Below are 22,247 nucleotides of genomic sequence, written 5' to 3' on the forward strand. Positions count from 1 at the left end.
ACAGCTTTTTATAATGCATTTCTGTTGCTTAGTCATTTGATGCTTTTGGTTATTTGTTCTGTACATTTGGTGATGTTTTTTAGTTTTTGAGAAAAAAACCCCACAAATCTTCTGTTGATTCAATAGCTGAGATGTGTTACTGTTTGTCCTCCATTTTTCAAAATCAGAAGGTAGATGAACACAGATGCTTAAAGCATCAAACAATGTCAGGTTTCTTCCAAGCAAAATATTGTGGGTGCTAACAAATCGTGGAAAACATGCCCAAACTATGCTGCCACACTGTCAAATACAGCTAGAAGAAAAACATATTCCATCTGAAAATCGAATACACGTCCCTATTAATTTAATCAACAAAGGAAGAAAAACTACCTATTTAAAAAAGAAACTAATGCGAATTTCCACATGGACTGGGCCTCTTCAGCCCATGTTCAGGTTATACAACACAAAGCAATGCTTCACATAAGCATTTCATACAATTTAACTCATTTAAATGGCTCTTTCCTAGGAGTATCGGAGAAAATTACATATGTTCTGGATCTGCAGAGCCCTTAATCCATGGAAAATGCTTTCATTTCCATAAGACCTACTCAGAGAAAGCCTCATCTTTCTCCATTTTCCACTGCTGCAGTCTAGGAATGTGCAAGTAGCCCTCACTAAACTGTTTAGCATCTAGATGAACTCATTTCCATGGAAAGCAGTACCTGCAACCCTCTCCTGCGTAGTAAACTCTGAGAGGTTCTCTGTAGTTGCTTTCTGCTTTTAGGGATGCATTTATTACTCTGTCTCCCCTTAGCTTTTCTAAGCATCTTCTTGGAAAGGGGTTGCCTTCTCCGGCATTTCAGGAAGAAGTGGATGTTCTCTTCCATCGCTGCCTACTCTGTATTCCACACCAGGCACCGAGACCCATCCTGAATGGACCAAGATACTGATCTAAAATCTCAAGAGCATACCTAGATCATCTTAAAATGAGCAAGTTAATAGATTCTTCAGATTTTAAAACTCAGTCATTTAAATGGAGTCTCATCTAGCCTTCTGCAAATAAAGTCACAGACCTGCCTTTTACAACTTGATTTTTATGGTGCCATACATAAAGTACATGGTACTACATTATAGCCCTAGGCATTTTATTTTTCAGTTTGATAATGCAGTTTAGCATTGTTTTGAAGTTTTAATCAGATTGCACTGCTTGTGGTAGATCATAGTATTTGAAAATTTTGATTCAAAAATACCAGAAATAGAGAAATTAAGAATAGTATTGATACATAACACCCTTATGTCCCCAAGAGTTACACATGCTCACACATTTAAAAAAAGACTGGATCCATGGACCTTTTAGCCTTTTAATTGTAATACTAAAACTGATGGTAGTGATGGCTACAAGCGTCCAGCAAAACCAAGATTAAAAAATATGCCCCCATGTTTGAAGTTCCTGATCAGGCAGAGAAAAGTGAAATTTTTTCTTTTATTGCAGTGATTCAGGAAATTAAATTAATACTGTTCCTGTACCATTTCAGTACCTACTCTGCTGAAAAGTTAATAATATATAGGAGAACCGCAAAATAAAGAGGCAAATGGTAAAGAAGCTAGAGAACATAACTGATTAATTATTAATGTCATTAGTCTTCAAGATCAAGCTCAAATAAAGCAAACAAAGCTTTTGGCTAGTAAAGATGAAGAAGGAAGAGTACATCATTCAGAAACTTTTACACTTGCTATTTGAATGAGCTAAAACATAAGGATGCTATGCCAGATTCTGTTCTCATGCCATAAATCCAAAATAACACCACTGGCTTACTTCGGTTTTACATTGATTTGAGGAGTTACTCTGAATTTACATCACTGTAAGATCAGGATCAAAGTGCTGAGAGGATATTAAAAGGAGATTAAACATGATCTTAAACAGTGATATCCCAGGAGATCCAAGGATTTTCAATTTGCAAGATTTTACAGCTGTCTGAGAGTTGGATAAATTTCAAATGCAGTTGCTGATAAGAGCATTTGCAGCTGCCAAAAGAACCTGTTTTAAGGACCTGGAAGCTGGCAGAGAAACTGAACATCATGGAAGAGTGTAACAGAGCAAGCGAGGCTGCAACCAAGTGGAAGGGAATTCCGAGGGCATTTATGAGATCACATGTACATTACTGGACTCATTTCACTTCAGTTATTGCTGAATATGCTATTCTTCTAGCCACTCATTCAGTAAAGTTCTGAGTACAGGCTTAAAACACAGACATATGTATTTTGATATCAAGGTCCACGTTGAGCTACCTAATTTCTGTTCACAATAGACTTATACTGAAATCTAGTCAGAAGACATTTCAGTATCTTGGTCAGAGTTATTTTGCTTTTTCCTGGGCACAAGACTAATATTCAGCACTTCCATGTCTGAATATTGATTCCAGTGATGATGCCTCATCTTGCTTTCCTTCATTCATTAAACAGTATTCCTACAGAATTTAAGTGAAAAAATTATTTTTGTCTGGAGGCCTGAGCTCTTAGCTCTTCTATCTTTGTAGCTGTTATTTGCAGGATACTCCAAGAGCATCACTGAGATGAGTGTGACAATCTAATCCGTACTTCTTGAGGCAGAGGATGATTTTCATTTCATTCAACTTAATTTCTCATCTGGCATAAGAGGACACAATATCCATCTTCTGATACTCTGAAAGTCATAGGTTCAGTTGACACATTTTCCTGAATAGATGAGAATCGCTAAGAATTGATTAGCAAACAGCGCATTCTGTTTTGGTGCTGATCTATAGGTAAGAGATTTTGAGAAGAGATTAATGCTACATTCCCAAACCATGTGTGCAATTTTGAGTGTTGTGTGTCCTTTCAATTTGCTTATGCATGCATGTACAAAATGACTAGTCACGAAGTGAGCAGATACACGTATGCTTTCTGAGTACAACAGTAATGGTTCTGTGCACCAAAGGATTGAATAAAACCCAGACAAAGTAGACATACACATTTTTTGCACCTTTTACCCTGAAAATGAAGCACTATAAATCATCCTCTTCAGGGATGTGCTGCAGTAAGTGAAGTATGCAGATTTTAAAGATATCAAGAGAATAATTTTAAATAATCTAAACTACATATAGACATCATATGTTAAACCTGAAACATTTTATAATAAGCTAATTTGAAGAAGTCTCCAAATTCTACTTCCCTTAAAGCTGGCTCAGGAAAAACCTTAAAAAAAGCATCCTTGCTAATTCAGAAGTGATTTTTTTATTATTTGGATGATATGATGCAACAACGCTCCAGTTCACATTTCGTACAATTATGCAGCAGTTTTTCTGAAGTAAAATGGAACTGAAATGCACATACAAGTAAAATAGGTTTTTTTATTGCCCTGAACCATTAAGGCCCGAAATCAGGCATAACGGCTGCAGAACCTGATATAAAAGACCAAAGAAAGTGTTCAAATTGCAATATAACTACATTCTATAGAAACAAAGTTGTCACTAGGAAATATAAAGTGGTATTTTTAATTCATTATAATAAAAAATCCAAAAAGTGTACACCATGTACTGAAACATGTCCCACATGACATTCCTGAACAGTCCATTAACTAAAATGATTTCTGTAGTACAGTATTCCTAGTCTGTACAGCTTGAAGTTACATCCATGGTGGCCACGCATTTCACCTCTCTGTCCTAAATCAGATAGCCCTCCTGGCACTCCATTTCACACCTTTTAAAGCATTTGGCACGTCAGCTTCTGTAAAACTCCAATTAAAATCCCAATTAACAAAAAGAATATTTATTTTCAGCACAAAATATTCAGTGCCTTGTTTAATTTGGGCTTTAATTTGCATGTCTTTTTATCAGCTACAGTTTAGAATGCTCATTTCCATAACAGGTTTACCTGAAGTTTTATTTGTTATTAGTCAAAATATTAAACTGAAGTTTTAACAACAAACTATTGGTAAATTGACATTAAATCCAGTGTGCAGGTTTGACTGAGAGGAGTCGGGGATGGGAAACCTTTTAGAAAAGTTAAAACATTGTTTTCATGTATTTTAAACAAAATGTGCAAAGATGTTATTTATAAATGTAAACCAAAACGAAACGTAGCCAAAATTAAATTTTCAAATCTAAATGTTTAAAACTCAGCTGCAACACCCTCTTTGAGAAGAATACAACATTTATTCAACTGTAAAAATATTTTGAGTTTCATTTCAATGAGAAAAAGTGCTTAAGTTGTTTCATTCACCTAAGAAAATGGAAAAAAAAATCAGTTTTCTTCTCAGTTTAAATAAATTTTATAAGAACACCTATGTGTGTTTGTATCAAGTAATATGCTAACAACATGCACAGAAATATTCCGCTGAACTTTCAAATTATGAAGTTCACTGGTTTGATAATAAAGCACTTCTATGACTTTGCTCCCCAGCAGCTTATGGATGGGTTCTCATGATAATGTATCCAGTATCAATCTCTCTATAATTTACCTACTCCCAGAAAACAAGAACAGCTTATTTTAATCAATCTTCATACATATTAAATACGTAAAAGGCAATGAAATGTGAAAAGGCAGCAGTTAAAATGTGTAAAAACAAACATTTATAATGACATAAAATCAAGTCTAAGAAAAATGTCAACTTATTCATGGGGCACATTACATGACATCTGATGATTGAAGAAGATGGTTAAGTGAAGTTCTGTTAACAGCCATGCGATATTCAAGATAACAAGGTTATCACACCATTATAAATTTTCTGGATAGAATTAACAGGTAACCTCACTGACCATCAAAATATTCTATTGTAATCAAAGTTCTCAAGAGCATATATTTGAAAACCTGTGTATCTAAATGACATAGAGAAGGGATTAGATAATTCATTTTTATAAACTGTTATATAAGTAGAAATTTATGGAAATGTATAAAATAAGAGGAAAATATGTGTATTAAGTGTTGCTCATAATTACATAAGAGTTTTTTTCCACAGAAAACAAAAGCATGGTATCATTTTGTAATCTTCATAATGTGTACTCATTAAAAAAAAGAAGATCTGATCCATATGTCATAAATAGACCTCTGCCCCGATTACAGAAATAGGTATGCAAAACACAAGCAAGCCATTAAATGCACTGGTGACCTGCGCTTTGTGCTACCAGTTCAAACCAGGGAAAAGAACAGCAGAGTTTCTGGTAGTGGCTAAGATCTGGGAAGAAACTTCATCATAGTGCATGGAAGAGTTACATGTGGCTTCTTTCTAAAGATGAAGACCTTGCGTTCGAAGTAAAAAGTGTTTCCAATGTATTTTTTAGAAATATTTTGAAATACTAGCAGTGGCAAGTGGAAGGAAGACAAGAACAACAAATCTAATCAGATTCCGAACAATACTGATCTACAGAAAGATGATCTACATCAAGAAAAGGGAAGAATAACTAAGTTAACACAAAATGCTGTCTCAAGAATCCAAGGACTTGCCAATATTAAAAACTTATGTACCGCCTTCTCAACAAAAAAAATACCATCACTCCATTAAACATAAATGCTAAAAATCTGCCTCCATAACAAAGCAATTATAATGAGACTTGTCATTCATCTTTACCAGGGTGTCGTGAGGCATGATTCATTACGTTTGTAAAGCGCTTTGAAATCCTGAGATGAAAGATGCCAAAGGCACGCAAAGTACTATCGTCATTACACAAAGTCGTATTATCATTGTCATCAAAAAAAGTGCCTTAGGAAAGGGCGCTTTTACCCATGAATTAATTTGTGATTTTAACAGCTCACTTATTCCTGTGTAAAGCTTCTGTTACTGTTAGATGCAAACTTGGATCCAGGGAGTGAAAGGATCAGGACAACATCCTTGCATTCCCAGCCCCAAGATGTCCTTGCTATACAGAGACTTGCATCTGAATTGCAGTTTGGCACAATCCAGGCACGTGTAGTCCGTGTCTGTCAACTCAGCACCCACCTCGGCGAGCGGCGGCTGCAGCTCGGGAGCTCCTCTCCTCCAGGACACTGTGCTTATTAACTGTCTCTTTTGAGTTCATGCACATGCTGTTCTAAAGAATATTGCACTGAGAGAGTGCCAAAGTAAAAATATATGCAGATGCATAAAATTAAAAAGTGGAAATTACATTTTTTTAAAAAAATAAGCCTTTTCCTTTGTATTTTAACATCCCCCCACCGATTCTGCAAGTAGTCTAACTTCACAAACACATTAAATTCCTCCACAATTTCTTCAGTATTAGCTGAAAACTGAGGATTTTTTGCCACTCCAGGTAGCAACACAGACTCACTTTGTGATGTATGTCATTAAAATAATGGGGCTGTGCTGCTTCTGTTGAATATATATTCCATATATCATATATCCATTACATGGTTCCATCTAGCAACACCAACTTGTCCACTGTGATATAGCAGCAGAATTGCTACAGTCGGCGCCTGCATGCGCAGCCGAATTTGTGGGAAGCGTTGCAGATGCTCCCCACCAGCGACAGAGCTCTAACGAACCCCTGCGCCAGGCAGACTTGTGGCTGAGTTACGGCTTTCACCACTGATGTTCCCTACTGATTAAGTATTAATGATTCCTTACAAGGATCAGCCATACCATGCTGGTAATCTGTCACTTTTACTCCCCTATCTAAAAGTAAGCAAATGACATCAAAGTTTAAAAGGTTACATTTTTTACTGATCTTCAACCATGATCTGACAGGTATTACTTTCTTCCCATAGGTGCTGTTTTTGGAACATTCCTCAGCTGAATAGCACTGAAATTAAACTCCTGCTTTGGTTCATTAGAATATTCTGCAAGTTAATACATTTATAAATCCTAATTAACGACTCCTTTCTGTTTTGTTTCTCTCCTGAATTGTTTTGCATCTGTTTGTTACTGTTTTGGGGCAGATAGAAAGTATGGGTATTAAAGATTTGGGACCTCTCCTGGGTAAAAGTCACTTTTATTGATTGCAGCTGAAGTCATCTGTTCCTGCTTGGGGAGGGATCAAGCCCTCTTTGTTTTTCTCCAGCTAAACCTAAACCAGTCGACTGACTTCAGCAGTGCTGCCCAGTCTTTGCATATTGGGCCTGTCACAACTTACACCTGTGGCTGTTAAATTCTGGAATCCATTCACAAAACTGTTTTGAAGTCAACACAGTTGTGCCAGTTTTCACATACAGAATATTCTGCCCATTATTTCTGACATCATACAATTATAGAAAAGCTTTACCAGACTCCTTGTTTTTATCAAGAAACAGCTTATTTAAATCAAGTGTATTGTATTGTGCAACACTTCAGAAAAGGCTTAAAAAGCCAAGGGACTATAAAGAGTAGATTACTGTATTAGTTACAACATGGGGGTGGAATAGCTTCATTTTTATGTAAATTCATCTCAGGAATGATGGGTTCATTTTGCCTTGATAATGTTCAAGGTAACAGTAATTCTTTGTGGAAACATCATATCAGATATACAGAAAAGGTTTCCATTAGAGTACACTGGAAACTAACATGCTTGTTACTTTTAATAGAAAAATAGATACATTAGTTTGGGAGCAGTTTCTTTTATGTTTGCTTTTTCTGATGGCTCGGAAAATAATTATCAGCGCCCTCAGCTCTTAGCACAGAATGGTTTGGGGTAATTAAAGGACACATATGCCATGTACAAAGGGTGAAAAGTAGATGACACTGCTGTTCCTTCTGACCCTGACCAGCCATCAGAGCAAATCGGCCACACATGCTCATCACTCAGAGGAACGATTAACATAGTGCTAATCCTATCTGCTAAATGGCGATCATGGTGCTGATCCTGCAGACTGAGGACATCTAGGATTTTGTTCCTGGGGTAGTTCAGTATCGCGTCTCCACACCATTGACACACATCTGTCTACCAAAATCTCGCTTCGACCTGTTTGCTTTCTGAAGCGTCTTGTTACAGAACAGTATCTGAATAGCCTTCTAAAACATGACTTCCAAAGATAATACAAAAATTTAAAAACTTGTAAAATCAATCTACGCTATCCCTTCCTCATAACAGGACAACTAAGGCAACAGAGAAATCTCCATGCTCTGCAGCCGTACAGACTCTATGCCCCATCTACAAGACCAGCACAGAACACGCAGGGCATATTCTACGGCTCAGAGTCAGAGGAAAGCAAACCACCAGCATTTTGGGAAGCTGCAACTGAGATGCCAGCTTGACAACAGCTTGTAGTTCCCATCTTCTTAGCAGTGCATAAGAACCAGCAGGCCACGGGTTCTTGGCTTACACACTACCAGGTCTTTACAGAAAAGCCACAGAGTACACCGGGAAGTTAACGTTGCTTAAAGCATCATTTGCTCTCCATAGCTACTTATCTGGATCATTCCTCTGACTGGGTATACAATTTTTCTCCTTATGCCACTATTCTTCAAGTCACCACTAAACTAATTTACACTTCTGCCACTGGCAAAGAGAAATATTCAGTTTCTTTATTTATATGTTGATCCTTGTCCCTCTCCAGTTCACAACATAATTATAAAAAATAAAGTGTTGATCCTCCAATAAAACTTAGAGCCATATGAAACACTGTTCAGGAACCCCAATAAAACAACATCAAGCAAAGGGAAAGGTACAGAAGGAAACTACATATTGCTGATTCTGTTCAAAGCACAGACTGCCTAAAAGAATCCAGTATGAATATAACATTGAAGTGACCTACAAAAATCATAAACACTTAATGTTTGAATCACAAGACAGAAAAAACCTAGGTAAGACATCAAATGCAGTATAAAACAGTGAGGATAATAGCTACAAGGCAATGTACAAAGGTGAAAGAAAAGAGATATTACAGAAATCCTAAAATAAAAAGGTGCTAATTGCACTTCATCTTAAAAGTATGCCACTTTCCAAAGCCCTGTAACTAGCTATACTCTTCCTGTTAGTATGGAAGAACAATATTTCAGGTAGAACATTTCAAATATAAAGTGAAAAAAAGCTAAATAAGGAAAGAAACCCCAGAATATTCTAAGTAAATTGCACTAAAACTTACTGGATTTGTAAAAACAAAATGTGAGAATCTAGTACGCTGTCTTTAATGATTACACTAACCTTTGTCTTATTGAGTAGGTTAACATACCTACTTGTATCAATTAGCACAACCATCTGGAGATACATAAAATATTATTTTAGGAGTCTCTGGGCTTATTCCTTTATAATGCTTGTCATGGTTTTGCTTAAACTATTACCTTAAAAAAGAAAACATTTGCTTTTTAACTAACTCTTATACTTACTGTTAAAGTAAACACATCAGAATGCACTTTCTTCTTGATTTTTAGGTATCGTTCACTTAGTCAATAGAAATTTGCAGGAAAATATACTCTCAGCTCTATAGGTTCCAGTCAAGGAAATATGGAGCATATGGAAGGCCTGGAGCCCTAACCGAGTAGCTGAAATCACTTCTTAGTCTCAGAAAACACTAGTTAGAGTTCATTCCTAGTAGCTCCTTGAGAGACCTTTTGGGAACCAGTCAGACTCTACACTGCAGTCCCCTCACCATGGAGAAGGAGCACCTATACCCAACCACACTTTTTCAGGGTGTTCGTACACTTCAGTGTCTTCTGACAGGAGAATTATCTCTGTTTCCCTCCACTGAGGCTTTGAATGTGGTAAGATGTCCATTAAGATAAATAATTTTTTTAAGTTTTAAAGTAAAACACTCCAAAAGATCAAGAACAGTAGAATTAATGCTCTACATTAGTAAATCCTAAATCACATATCTATGCTTTTTTATCCAAGCAGATTAAAAATAACATGGTTTGTAATGCAGAAATAAACGTGATCATCTTCTATCATTTTTTCCTCAGTGTTTCACAGATTTTGGGATAAAAGTTGTTGTTCTCAGTTCTTACACAGCCATTACTCTTCTTGTTTCTAACCTTCGCTATGCTCTTCATTGCACAGAAAGTGGGGTACACCTGACTGTCTGGCCTTCATGACCCAATCTACATGAAACCTTCCTGTTTAAGGGATACCAAAGGAACTTGCCTTCACTTTGAAACACCCATCTCATATCAGCTGAAATATTTATTCCAGCGTTAGTCACTTCTCCAGGGTTACAGAATTTCATTTTTCCTCAATCTTTTTGGTACGGGCCATGCTAGGACCTGAGTTATATGCAATCCATGGAACTAGAAAAACTGCACCATGGCCAGTTTCTTCTTCTGAATTTTCTTGTATAAAATGACTCATTTATTAGCATGAGAATAAACAGCACATGCCCTACAAGTCATGATTAAAACCTTTTATATCATCTTGAGGGTTTCTAGTCATAAAAGTCTTAGCATTTACAAATTCCCCAGAGGAAGCCAAATAAATCCTCAAACTTTGACAGTGCTAAGGGATTTATAGGGACTAAAATAACCACCAGAACATATAAAAACATCCAGTGAAGAAATGTTTGGTTTAGACATTCTTATTAAAAATCTCCTGTTAGTCTAACTCCATCTGTGACCTGTTGATATTGACTTGCTCACTACAATACAGCAGTATCAACCCGTCCAATCCAAACACATCTATATGTTACATGTCTTGGACTACTGCTATAGTGAACAGTGCTTCCATCTGGGAAAATTCACTGGGGAAAGCAGCAATGGAAATTTTAAGAAAAAATGTAATGCTGCTTCTATTTCAAAAGCATTTTGTTATGCCTTGAATGAAGAATACAACATAAAAATAAATTGGATTCTACACTGTAGATGCAGAACTGTCTGGCTGCTAGAAGAGAGAAAAAGCTATTGCGGTAGCAGGAGATAATTATGGATGATGATAGGACATATCGTAAAGCCTCCTGGGGAAAAAAATAATCGATCCAGGCTATCGATAATATAATTCCACTCTACCTTTACGTCTCTTCCTCTGCTTCTTTTGCTTCTTTCTTTCTACTTTACTACTACTCTTACTCAACCTTCAGCTAACCATTTAAGTGACCACTGAACAGCAGTAATAATCGTGTTAAATCAATAGTGTGGTATATAATCTTCTTGCTTTTTACATTAATGTCAGGAGGTTTTCTTCTTTTTAACATCACTCTCTTAACATTTCCAATATGATAAGAATGTATTTTCTATTATTTGCAGTGCTTTCAATTGTTACTGCAACTCTACTTATTATTTCCCAAAATTTGAAAAATGCTCCAGTGACAGGAACCAAGCTTAATTTCACCTTCCTGTCAATGACTTCTTTTGTATCCATGCAGAACTCTAGACCTGGTTGCAAGACGGCAGCTGTTCAGCCCATTGTATCCTTCAACATTTACATAAGACTTAAAAAAAGTCCTTGGAAATCTCATTGATAAGGTGACAGGAAAACACTCGAATACTGGTGCTTAATTAGCCCTGCCAATGAGGGGAAGAAGTACAAGCTTAAAGAAAAAAATAAAATACCTACTTTTCAGTTTTGTTGTAATTCTGGATATCCCACTATATTACCTATTACCAGGGACTTCTATGATTTCAGTTGTACAGAGTATTAACATCATCTTAACAGAATTACAAACAATAAGTAACATGGCTACTAAGTACTAGCAAAAATGTTGTAAAGCATTAAAAATATTAACATTAACTTTTAAAACAAACTGCATATAAATGAAACTGTGAAATTAAATAAGAATCTTTCCGCTGGCTCTTCATTTTAAGGAAATACAGAATGACAGAATGTTTGGGGTTGGAAGGGACCTCTGTGGGTCATCTAGTCCAACCCCCCTGCCGAAGCAGGGTCACCTACAGCAGGCTGCATTTCAGTCATGGAAGCGCTATTAGGAAATTAATTTAACCTGACTATGCATGCTGAAAATGCTGTGGACTCCAGAAAATGAGACAGCACAAAGAGATGACTTAGGAAACATTATTCTAACCAGATCTCCTGCACAAAGACACTGAAACATGCAAGCAAGACTAGAATTTAACGGTTTGATTTGTAGCTAGAACTGCACCAACAGACTGTTACTTTCTCTCAGTAACGTCACAGTGACAACGGGAACCTTCAGTGACAAATGGAGGACATGCGAGATCAAATGCTATTTTTTACAGAAGAATAATATTATTTGATGAATACAGTGAACTTAGCAGACAGCAAACTTACCTGGGGACATCCTAAACACACCTGACATAACACATACTGAAATCAGACAAATCCAAGCTGGGCATATATTTGTAATGGATAATTGAACATGGCAATAATTAAGGAAGGATGGTGCCTTCATCTTTTCCCATCTAGATACTTGTCTTGTTAAAAAAATATTGCCTCATTCACATCATGGGGCTCAGTACAGTACAGTAAAAGGGCAAGATTTATTGCATGTAAAAGGTCAAGCCAGATAATCTAATAGTTTCATCCATCCTGAAATTAAAAACACTTTTTGATTACTTGCCCTCTAAGCTCTATACACATGCATGTCTTCATAAACGCCTGTACTGCAGAAGGAATTTCAAGGAATTCCCTTCAGAGTGTTCTCCTTACTTGCAGGTGCTATTGTTCTCCACATTGAGGTTGTTTCTTTTTCACACGGAGAAGAAACAGGATAGCAAAAGAGGTCTGTTCACTTTTTGTTTTGTGGTTTTTTTTTTTTCTTTTTAATACATGTCATAGAACTAGTCTCCTTATGGCTTCATGGCTGATATTTTCAACATTCATATTCCCCACAAAAGGGTGTGAACGTTCCATAGTATGCACCAGGCAGTTAAAGGCTATTCACACTGAAAAAAATGAACATTGCTCAAAAGAAAAGTTTAGATTAATTTTTTTTATGTTTATGAAAAATATCCCATTTTGACTTTTTTAATCAAAAAAATTTTTTTTTGTGAACAAAAGAATGTACCAGAAGGCACCCAAGATATGTTCTCAGAATGAATAAAACTAGGACTTAGGTGCCATCTACAGTAATACCGAAGATGTGACTTGCCAAGATTAACTGAAATGGCAGAAATGTAAATGGAAGAAACAAATCATATAATATTGAAGAAACAACCCCAACAAGCCACCACCAAACCAACAAATCTAATTTTGAAATATCTAGTGAATATCTTTGTATAGCAGACAAATACATCAAACAATTTACGTGTCCTCTCCATCTCAGTTTTTACTGTTGGAAAAATGACAAAGGAGTATGAAAAGGGCAATATTCCCTGCATAAATACATGGAATAGATATTCACCAGTACTATTTTTATGTAAAAAAAAAAAAATGTGCTTTCACAATGTATTTCAGTCTTTTTGTAGATCTCCAACCAAGCACATGCTGGAAGAATGTCAATTGGAGGGAAATAAAAATGTGTTCTGGATTAGAATTACACACAATGAAGAAAGAATTCCAGTCAAAGCAAATCTCACATTACTTTCATGCGTTGAAGAATCAGATACATTGTTTCTCCTTTTTTAAAGTATGAATTTGAAAAATGTTTTCTTGTTAGGATATAATCATGAACATGTGTAAGAAAGATCTAAACTGATGATACTCTCACGAAGCAATGAAAGAAACAGATTTTCAGAGATTGGAATTTGATTCTGTAATGTATATACATAATTGCAACTAGGAAGGTGAAAGCATAAATTGCTACAAACACCTGCACTCAATCCACTTTAGAAAGTAAACAGAACAGTTCTAAAATTTCATATTTAACCCCCAAAATATTGAAGTTGCAATCCTGTGGAAAAAAAACAAACCAAAACCTTTAAATGTATCTAAGTGACTAAAGACTTTTTTTTAATATCTTGCTTTAAAAAAACCCCACAAACAAACAAAAGAACAAACCATGCAAAAAATCGCCATTGGATCTATGATTTGGCAGTAACATAATTTAAGGATCTTGTAACTCTTCTATTTTTAAATTTAATTTGCGTGTTTTCAGCAATCACATATTTTGTTGTTCTGTCTAAAAGCCAGTAATGAGAAATCTCCTGGAGCATACAGACTCAGCTGGGTACACCATCCAAATAATCTCTGATATTTTCTAGGAAGGATGATTTTGCAAGTTTTCAGACAACCCTCTACTGAGAAATATGGACACCAGACATAGGTGGGATAGCACCTGGAATCCTGAGTGGAGCAGGAGGAATAGTGTCACAGAAGTGAAATAGAAGACAAGAAACCAGGGAACAGAGCTAAAGCATCTCAGCTCATTCCTGTTCATATTCACCTACATCCCTTCATTAAGCCACATTACATGGCCAAATATCAGCATCCAGAAGCTACTTGGGGGAGTTGGGGTCAGAGCACAAAGATGCGCAAGCACCTGCTTTCCAGCGTGCAGACTTCTCCAAATCTTTCTTCAAGTTCTATCAGCAACATAAAGAAAGTTACATGCTGGCCATTCTTCTCCCTCTTTTGTGCATTTATTAGCTACCAGAATAAATAACTTTAGTCTCTCCTCTTCATTCTTTCAGAGCAAACTTGAGGGTTATAAACAAGTAAAGCAGATGTGATGAACATATGGATATTGGGAAACTTGGTTTCAGCTAACTACATAGAGGACAGGATCTTCCACCCTTCATTGTTTGAATGGATATGTATGAGATATAGGACAAAAACCCAATTAAGCATCAGGTAAAGCTTAAGAAGAAAAAACCCTGTCTTCAGGAGAGTTGATATTAAGAATGCCGATACTTTCTCTCCTTGGCCGAGATATTTCTGTAAATTTTCTGAACGTATATAAGATTCTGTTATGGTGCAACTGGAAGTCAGTATATCTGAGGTAGCTTGCTCCAGCAGAAGATGTGCCTTCATAAGACAAATGTGAAAAATCAAATAAAAATGAACACAGTATGAAGGATGAACACAATTCCAAATGTAACTATACTGACTTAAAAACAAACAACAGTTCTGTTAGAAATTGGCAGCATTCTCAATAATAGTATTTAAACAAGGAAAGACAGAATACAATATGCACAGGCATACTCCAACTATTTTTAAATGACATATTGCTGTATACTTCATGAGAAAAGTTCAGCCAGATTTGTCAAATAACTCAAGGTCTAGCTATTCAAATGCTTGCTGCACAGAACAATTGCCTTTTTTTTCGAGAGCTGATTTTCTATATCGTTATTAAAAACGTACTTAGAGGCTCCCATCTGAGGGCTACCATCTTGCTACCAGCAGGAACATCATGCAAAATTTTCTTGCACAGTTTCTTGTGACAGAAAGTGTTTTAAATGACTGATACAATGTACTATTACAACCCGACTTACACACTGAGTGGACTGTGGACAAGCCGATTCCTGTCTGCCCATCTTCAGATATTTTGCTCTTCAGGGAGCAAGTTTTTCTTTCCCTAGAACAAAACGTCTGCTGTGGTGAAAAGTCTCTCCAAGACTGCTCAAGGACCTTGAAGCTTCCTGGGAAGCTGCTGAAGACCCAGAACAGTGTGTCCTAACAAAAACTTTATCAGCACAAGGTCTGTTAGACATAACTGCTTGACACCATTTGAGCCCCAACTCCATGCATAATTGGAAATTTTTAAGCTGACACGTATTTATAGGGTCTGTCTGATACTTCAAGATGTAAAAGAGTTATAGCTCAACACTGGGCTTTTCAAAGATTTCTTTATCATCAAATAACAAAGTGAAACCCATCAGTACAGACCCATGGATGAGATTAGATAAGTTTTTAGGTCGCAAGCTGAAAGCTTGCTAATGCTTACAGGCCTTCCGTGTCTAGGAACGTTTGTTAATTTGAACTCCCCTCCCTTGTTGCATTTCTTTAATCTCCCATCCAGCTGTCTCCCATAAAAAGATATTTCTGCTTTTAGTTACAAATCTGTTTAGAGATAAAACTTGCTCATAAATAGACAACTGCATCCATGGTCTTTTTTTGCTGACAGTAGAAAACCAACTCCAGATGAAAAATATTCAACTTTATTTAGGAACAGAAAATGTATTCTACTTGCTCAAAGCATGGTGCACGTGTTATAAGGCGCTCTGGATTTTAGGTCTAGCATGACACTAAAAGAACTCACTGAAACAGGCACCTTTGTCACCTTTTCAGATTTAGAGCTCATGAGCTGGAACAAATTTAAGCGCTCTCAGTGCCTGGTAGTATTTTTACCGGCAGAACACCTGAAGGTACGAAAAGGACTCAGTGTGATGGACAACAAAAAAACCTTCCCCAAACCCCACAACTTTTGCTTGTCTAGTAACAGCAAAACAGCAGGTAATTTCTAACATGTTTTCCCTTCCCTTGATTTCTAGATTTTAATTCAATAAATTTCACCTATTTCTCCATTGTATATTCACTACAGTTACATCAACCCAGAGTTCAACATTACTGGGAACAATGGTTTTGAGTACAATTAAGGACTGGGAGCCAGAAACTCTAGTTAAAATACTCACACATTTAGATGGTTTTTAAGCATTTTCACTAGAATGTGTTGAGTTCTTTAATTTACCTCTGCCCATACCATATTGCTCTTAAAGTAACTTCTATCTTCTGAATAGTTCTGGTTTCCAATAAAATTATTATCAGATATTTTATTAGAGATAACTTGAAATACTTCTCCCTGTAATTCAAACTAAGTGTAAAAGAGCAATAGATTTCTGATGCTGAATTTTACTGCTCCAGAAAGTGGCGTTTCAGTGATACCCAAGCAACACTCTGCAAAATGCCTCTACCCACCAACCTTTGAACCTACAAGAAAACAGGTACTGCTCCAAATTTATCATTCCTCCATTTGTCATCTGCTAATTGAGGCTCTGCAAACTCATCTTGAAGTATTACTTCAGAATTTAGCCAAGCATATTTTTGTATATATAGTACTCTAGTATTGAAAATTATATCTTCATTATTAAAAGATTAAGTCAAATATATTTTCATTAATATTTACTTTACCCCTGCTGAAGTTCATCATACAGTTCTGTGGAAAACTGATGAAAAATACAGTTGCATGAAATATATGAAATTAAATTCTACTTGTCTCAAAATATCAAGATTTTATGGACAATGTGCCAAAACTCTGTGTTATACTGCAGAGTATAAATATTTACAATTGAGTTTATACATTAGTAGTTAAATGTTGTGGGATGTATTCATTCTCCCAAGCAAATTCACATCTGAAGAGACTCTGCAGCCTGTCAGTTAGTTATTCCATGTAGTTATTTTATCTAAACTGCTCTCCATAGGAGGCCCCTGCCATTTAGATCCTGAAGTGATAGGTGTTTTATAAATACCCAAGATAGACAAAGGTGACTGACAGGAGCTAAAAGGAAGCAGCAAACTACTTCAAGATGAAGACATTCTTCCTCAGTCCTCAGCTCAGGAACATGCTTTTCAGACACAGAAACTGCCCTTTGCTTCTGCCAGGGCTCATTCACCCGATCTTCTACTGCAGCTGTGTTCCCACTTGTTTGTTTCTGTGCAATAGGTAGACCATTCTAGGGTCAGAGCCAGGAACAAGGAACTTTGGCTCTGGAGTAGCCTAACTGGGAAGGTTTGGGGCAAACAGCAATCTCCTTGCTGTCTGACTTCACACAAGCCACGTGATAACCCCAGGATTCCAGTCCCCTTCTGAGCAGCCCTTGAAAGTACCTGGAGGTCTACAAGCAGCTAAGCTGAAATTCAGCAGCAACAAAAGAAATTACGCTGGCTACCACCATCCATCTGGTCATGTTGTGCTCATACTTAAACCAGAGCAGAACCATATAACTCTTAGTTACTGCACGATCATAACAAGATTCCTCAGTGCAGAATGCACCCTTTAATAAAAAACAAAACCCTGACAAAAATGAAGACTTATCCAAAACTTACTTTAAAGTAATGATAATAACAGTAGGTAACAAAATGGAGCTCCTAAGTGCCCCATCTATAAATTAATTAAAGAATTTGTTACAGGGAGAATAAATATCATGCACAGGCTTGTGTGGCACAGCTGAAAAATGATCTGACAAACATGATGCCTCTAGAGGAATGAGCTAGCAGTTAAACAAGACAGGTTAATACCCTACTTATATCCACAATGCTCCCTTGCAACTGCTGTGACTTCAGACTAAAAGCTTTAACCAGTAAAAAACATTAAACCTAGGCAATAAAACAATGCCAACCACAACAGACCACATGACTATGGATCAATACATGGTATTTCCTTTAGAAATCATGTCACAAGGTTTTCAGTCTGAAAACATTTTTTCCTGCTTTAAAAACACAGAGAAAAAAAAGAAAATTTGGTCAGGTCTAAGTTTTAAGGATCAAACCCAGAAGGCAACAATTCAGATTCATGGCGTAATCACTCTCAAAACGATAAAAACAAAACATGGACAGCTCACAACATTTACTCTCACAGGTATGTCTCTGTAGGGCTAATGGACTCATATATTCATCCACATCTACACTTAGTCTTTAGCAAGATATATATGTATTTTTAAATAACTATCCACCAGATATTCTATAAAGCATCTTCAACTTTTACCTGAGATACAGTAACAAAACTAATATTAATGAGAGCTGGTGTCAAGTAATTCCTTTCCAGGATTCAGGCATTACATAAGATGACTCATCACTAGGCCAGAACTGTGCTACCTAGGAAAGCAAAACTACCTTGGCGTTCAGCTCGATTTCCCCAAGGAACCAGTCCTTTTGGTTTTGCACCACTGTGCTCTCAGCCCAGGGCAGGGGACCCAGCCAGAGCTTTCTCAGCATATGAACTCCTCCATGCCTACGAACAGCTCATCAGGGATGGGGGGTTTCATCCTTCACCAGATCTTCATCACTGTGGTGACTTCTATGTTTTCCAATACGTTATTTAACATATTCATAAAGTACACTTTGCATCAGGGGAGGTTTAGACTAGATATTAAGAGAAATTTCTTTACTGAACGAGTTGTAAAGCACTGGAACAGGCTGCCCAGGGGAGTGGTGGAGTCACTATCGCTGGAGTTGTTAAAAAAATGTGTAGATGTGGCACTTCAGGACATGGCTTAGTAGGCACAGTGATGATGGGTTGACGGTTGGACTTCATGATCTCAGAAGTCTTTTTGAACCTTAAAGATTCTATGATTCTATATTTATATATTTCTTCAATATCAAGTAGTACTCTGCAACAAAGGAAAGCATGCTCAAGACAGAGATCAAAGAATATCCACAGAAGGTTAAGAAAAGACTCGGTGTCCTTGTATATTTTCTATCAAAACCCCTTCCCCTTCTCACCCTTTTGCAACATCTCTTGATAGAAGCGAAGCCTCCTAACTTGGCGCTCTACACTTGAAGAAAAATGAGGGTGAACTTGCCACGTGAATGTCTGTACTAAACCTCAGGAGGGCTTCTGAGCTAGCTTCCCAACTCTGCTAGGCTGCTTCTGTGTCTTCAGGTAAAATTCACACCCTGCCTTTTAGTTCCTGAGAATCACTCTGTTCAGTTCTCCCCTCTGCAAAAGGAGGATGATCTGTACTTACCTCTGAAAGCTGCTGCAAAGCTTCATTTATGAAGTCTGACAGAGATGGGAAGATAACACAGATCCCTGGACACTCCAGACCTGTGATTTTCCAGTTCTACAATCCTTCCTGCCCACGTTATTGCTAAAGGCACGGAGCTGTTCTATCTATACAGTCAGTGCATTTATCTTACCCAAACACTTGAGTCCAGCTAGGCAACACCACATTTTGTTTCTTTATGAAAAAGAACAAAAAATTATACAAACGTATGATGAAACCTTAGTTCTTAACTGGATGACCCATGTGACGTCAAATTACTCTGATATTTCAATTCCTAGTGACTTAACAGAATAGCAGCTTTATCTCTCCAAACGTTAAAAGGCCTTGGGAAGTGAGATCGGCAATCAAAGTAATAGAAAAAGCAATACAGAACGTGTATAAACTGAGCTGAATATCCTCAAGTGTTTTCTCAGCATGTTGGCTGTTACAAGATCAGGCACCTGGACAGTAAATTACTGGAGTTTGATTTGTGTAACAGGTATTTTGTGTGTGGTTACCAAATTAGCAGAAACAATCCAAAAATTCCCTGTAGTTACTGGCATCCATGTTCTGTTTTTGAAATGTCATTGCGAGTTTATTTGGGAAGGAGCTTTGAAGGGCAGTTTTCCAGAAACAACTTAAATATATTTTCATAGGTGAATTTCTGAAGAATATTATTGTTTCCATTCTGAATTGTTTGACCTTCATGTTATGAAAATCAAAGTCACACAAAGCCTTTTTTATATAAACTGAAATTAGGAAAATGTCACTTCTTGCATTGGTAAGAAAGGCTCAGAAGCATGCACACATGCATATACACACTGCATTTCAACTCCAAGCCAATTTTCTATCTGAGTAAACAGAGAAAAATGGAAGATTTATGGCAAGAATAGTTTCCATTTCTGTCTCCATGATTTGATTTTTTTCTCCCTGTTATTCACGTATCAGAGAGAATATATTCAAGTAGAGTAACCACAAAAAATAAAAGTTAGAAATTTATCAGCTGTAGGAACAAATCTGGACCTCCTACCTACTTTTTTTTTCTTTGTAGATAACATATGATTGGGGGGTGGTGGGTGGGAGCCTGATATTAGAGTACTCGTTTTGGGCAAGCAGGAAAAAGTGAGGTCGGGAGTTTATGCTGCCGAGAGAAAGCATCAGGTCAGAAAGAAGACAAGTCACGGGAGGAAAAATCCTCCTCCGTGCTACCTTACCTCCTTGTAAAATCTGAAAAATTTTCTTCTTCCATGATTCAAAGTCAATAGATGCAAGAACATCATGACCAATTGACCTTAATGAGTAATAAAAGACTTGCACAGCTTTTTCCTGTCACTAACAAGTACCAGAAACTCTTCATGCTTTAGTATACTGTCCCTCCCTCTTTCACTGCTTATCTTGCAGTGTAACTAGAGGTCATCTTTATTAAGGACTGTTTCTGCCCATTTCTAGCCTGAAAATCGGAAGTCAGCTAATGTATTAAAAAATCTTACTGGTTGTTCTACAACTACAGTCACAGACAGGTCAAACAAAATGTCATGGAAATAGAGACCACAAGTAATCTTGCAGAAACCAAAGAGGGACCTGGGCATCCTGGTGGACGACAGGTTAACCATGAGCCAGCAGTGTGCCCTGGCTGCCAAGAAAGCCAATGGGATCCTGGGGTGCATCAAGAAGAGTGTGGCCAGCAGGACGAGGGAGGTTCTCCTTCCCCTCTACACTGCCCTAGTGAGGCCCCATCTGGAGTACTGTGTCCAGTTCTGGGCTCCCCAGTTCAAGAAAGATGAAGAGCTACTGGAGAGAGTCCAGCGGAGGCTATGAGGATGGTGAGGGGACTGGAGCATCTCCCCTACGAGGAGAGGTTGAGGGAGCTGGGCTTGTTCAGCCTGAAGAAGCGAAGGCTGCGAGGTGACCTTATAAATGCCTACAAATATCTGAAGGGTGGGTGTCAGGAGGATGGGGCCAAGCTCTTTTCAGTGGTGCCCAGTGACAGGACAAGGGGCAATGGGCACAAACTAAGGCACAGGAAGTTCCGTCTGAACATGAGGAAGAACTTCTTCCCTCTGAGGGTGACGGAGCACTGGAACAGGCTGCCCAGGGAGGTTGTGGAGTCTCCTTCTCTGGAGATATTCAAGACCCCCCTGGACAAGGTCCTGTGCAGCTTGCTGTAGGTGACCATGCTTCGGCAGGAGGGTTGGACTAGATGACCCACAGAGGTCCCTTCCAACCCCTACTATTCTGTGATTCTGTGATGAAGATAGGAAGCTACTTCCTAACGGCACAAGTACTTCATGGTGGTTACTTTCCTAGAAAATCTTGATTTGGCACATTAGACTATCTTTACCACAAACCATACAACGTGTAACTACAGATCTCACACTTTTTTAAATTTTTTGAAAGACATTTTAAATGTTTATTAATGTGTAAAGGCAGCATGACTTGAAACTGTATTGCCCTTGGAAAGGCTGGGAATGCAGTAGTTTTAACGTTTTTACAACATGTCCTCCAATAGCTGTAATAAGCATTACATCACCGACATCACCTTGGGAGAGCCTGGGCAGCACACTGTCACACTTCAGCTTTTGATCACTCTTGGGAAACAACATCAAACTCGCTAATCCAGAATGACACAGTTTCCAGATGCTGAGGGTTTGGAAGGGATGAGCAAATGATCCATCTAGGGAGAAGGAAAAAAGCATTTTGTGGCAGAGGAATGGGGAATGTGAAGGAAGAAATGTTGCTTCTTATATGGAAGGTTTTGTTTCATTTTGTTTCAGTTGGCTAGATTAATGGCTGAGACTCAGACACAGGACTTTAAAAGCACTCAAAATGCACACACACACACGTTTCCAGACTGCAAAAT

At 37.5% G+C, this 22,247-nt stretch overlaps 1 protein-coding gene across 1 annotated transcript in view; it reads right to left on the reverse strand.

The window, feature by feature from the left end:
* CDH11 (cadherin 11) overlaps positions 1-22,247 on the reverse strand; it is a 528,216-nt gene that overhangs the window by 90,692 nt on the left and 415,277 nt on the right. Inside the window, exon 9 of the mRNA XM_075434068.1 lies at positions 21,927-22,061. The gene's annotated coding sequence lies outside the window, so the exon portion shown is untranslated. The remainder of the gene's footprint in view (positions 1-21,926; positions 22,062-22,247) is intronic.

Source organism: Opisthocomus hoazin, chromosome 12 (genome assembly GCF_030867145.1).
Source record: "Opisthocomus hoazin isolate bOpiHoa1 chromosome 12, bOpiHoa1.hap1, whole genome shotgun sequence".
NCBI classification, from domain to species: Eukaryota; Metazoa; Chordata; class Aves; order Opisthocomiformes; family Opisthocomidae; genus Opisthocomus; species Opisthocomus hoazin.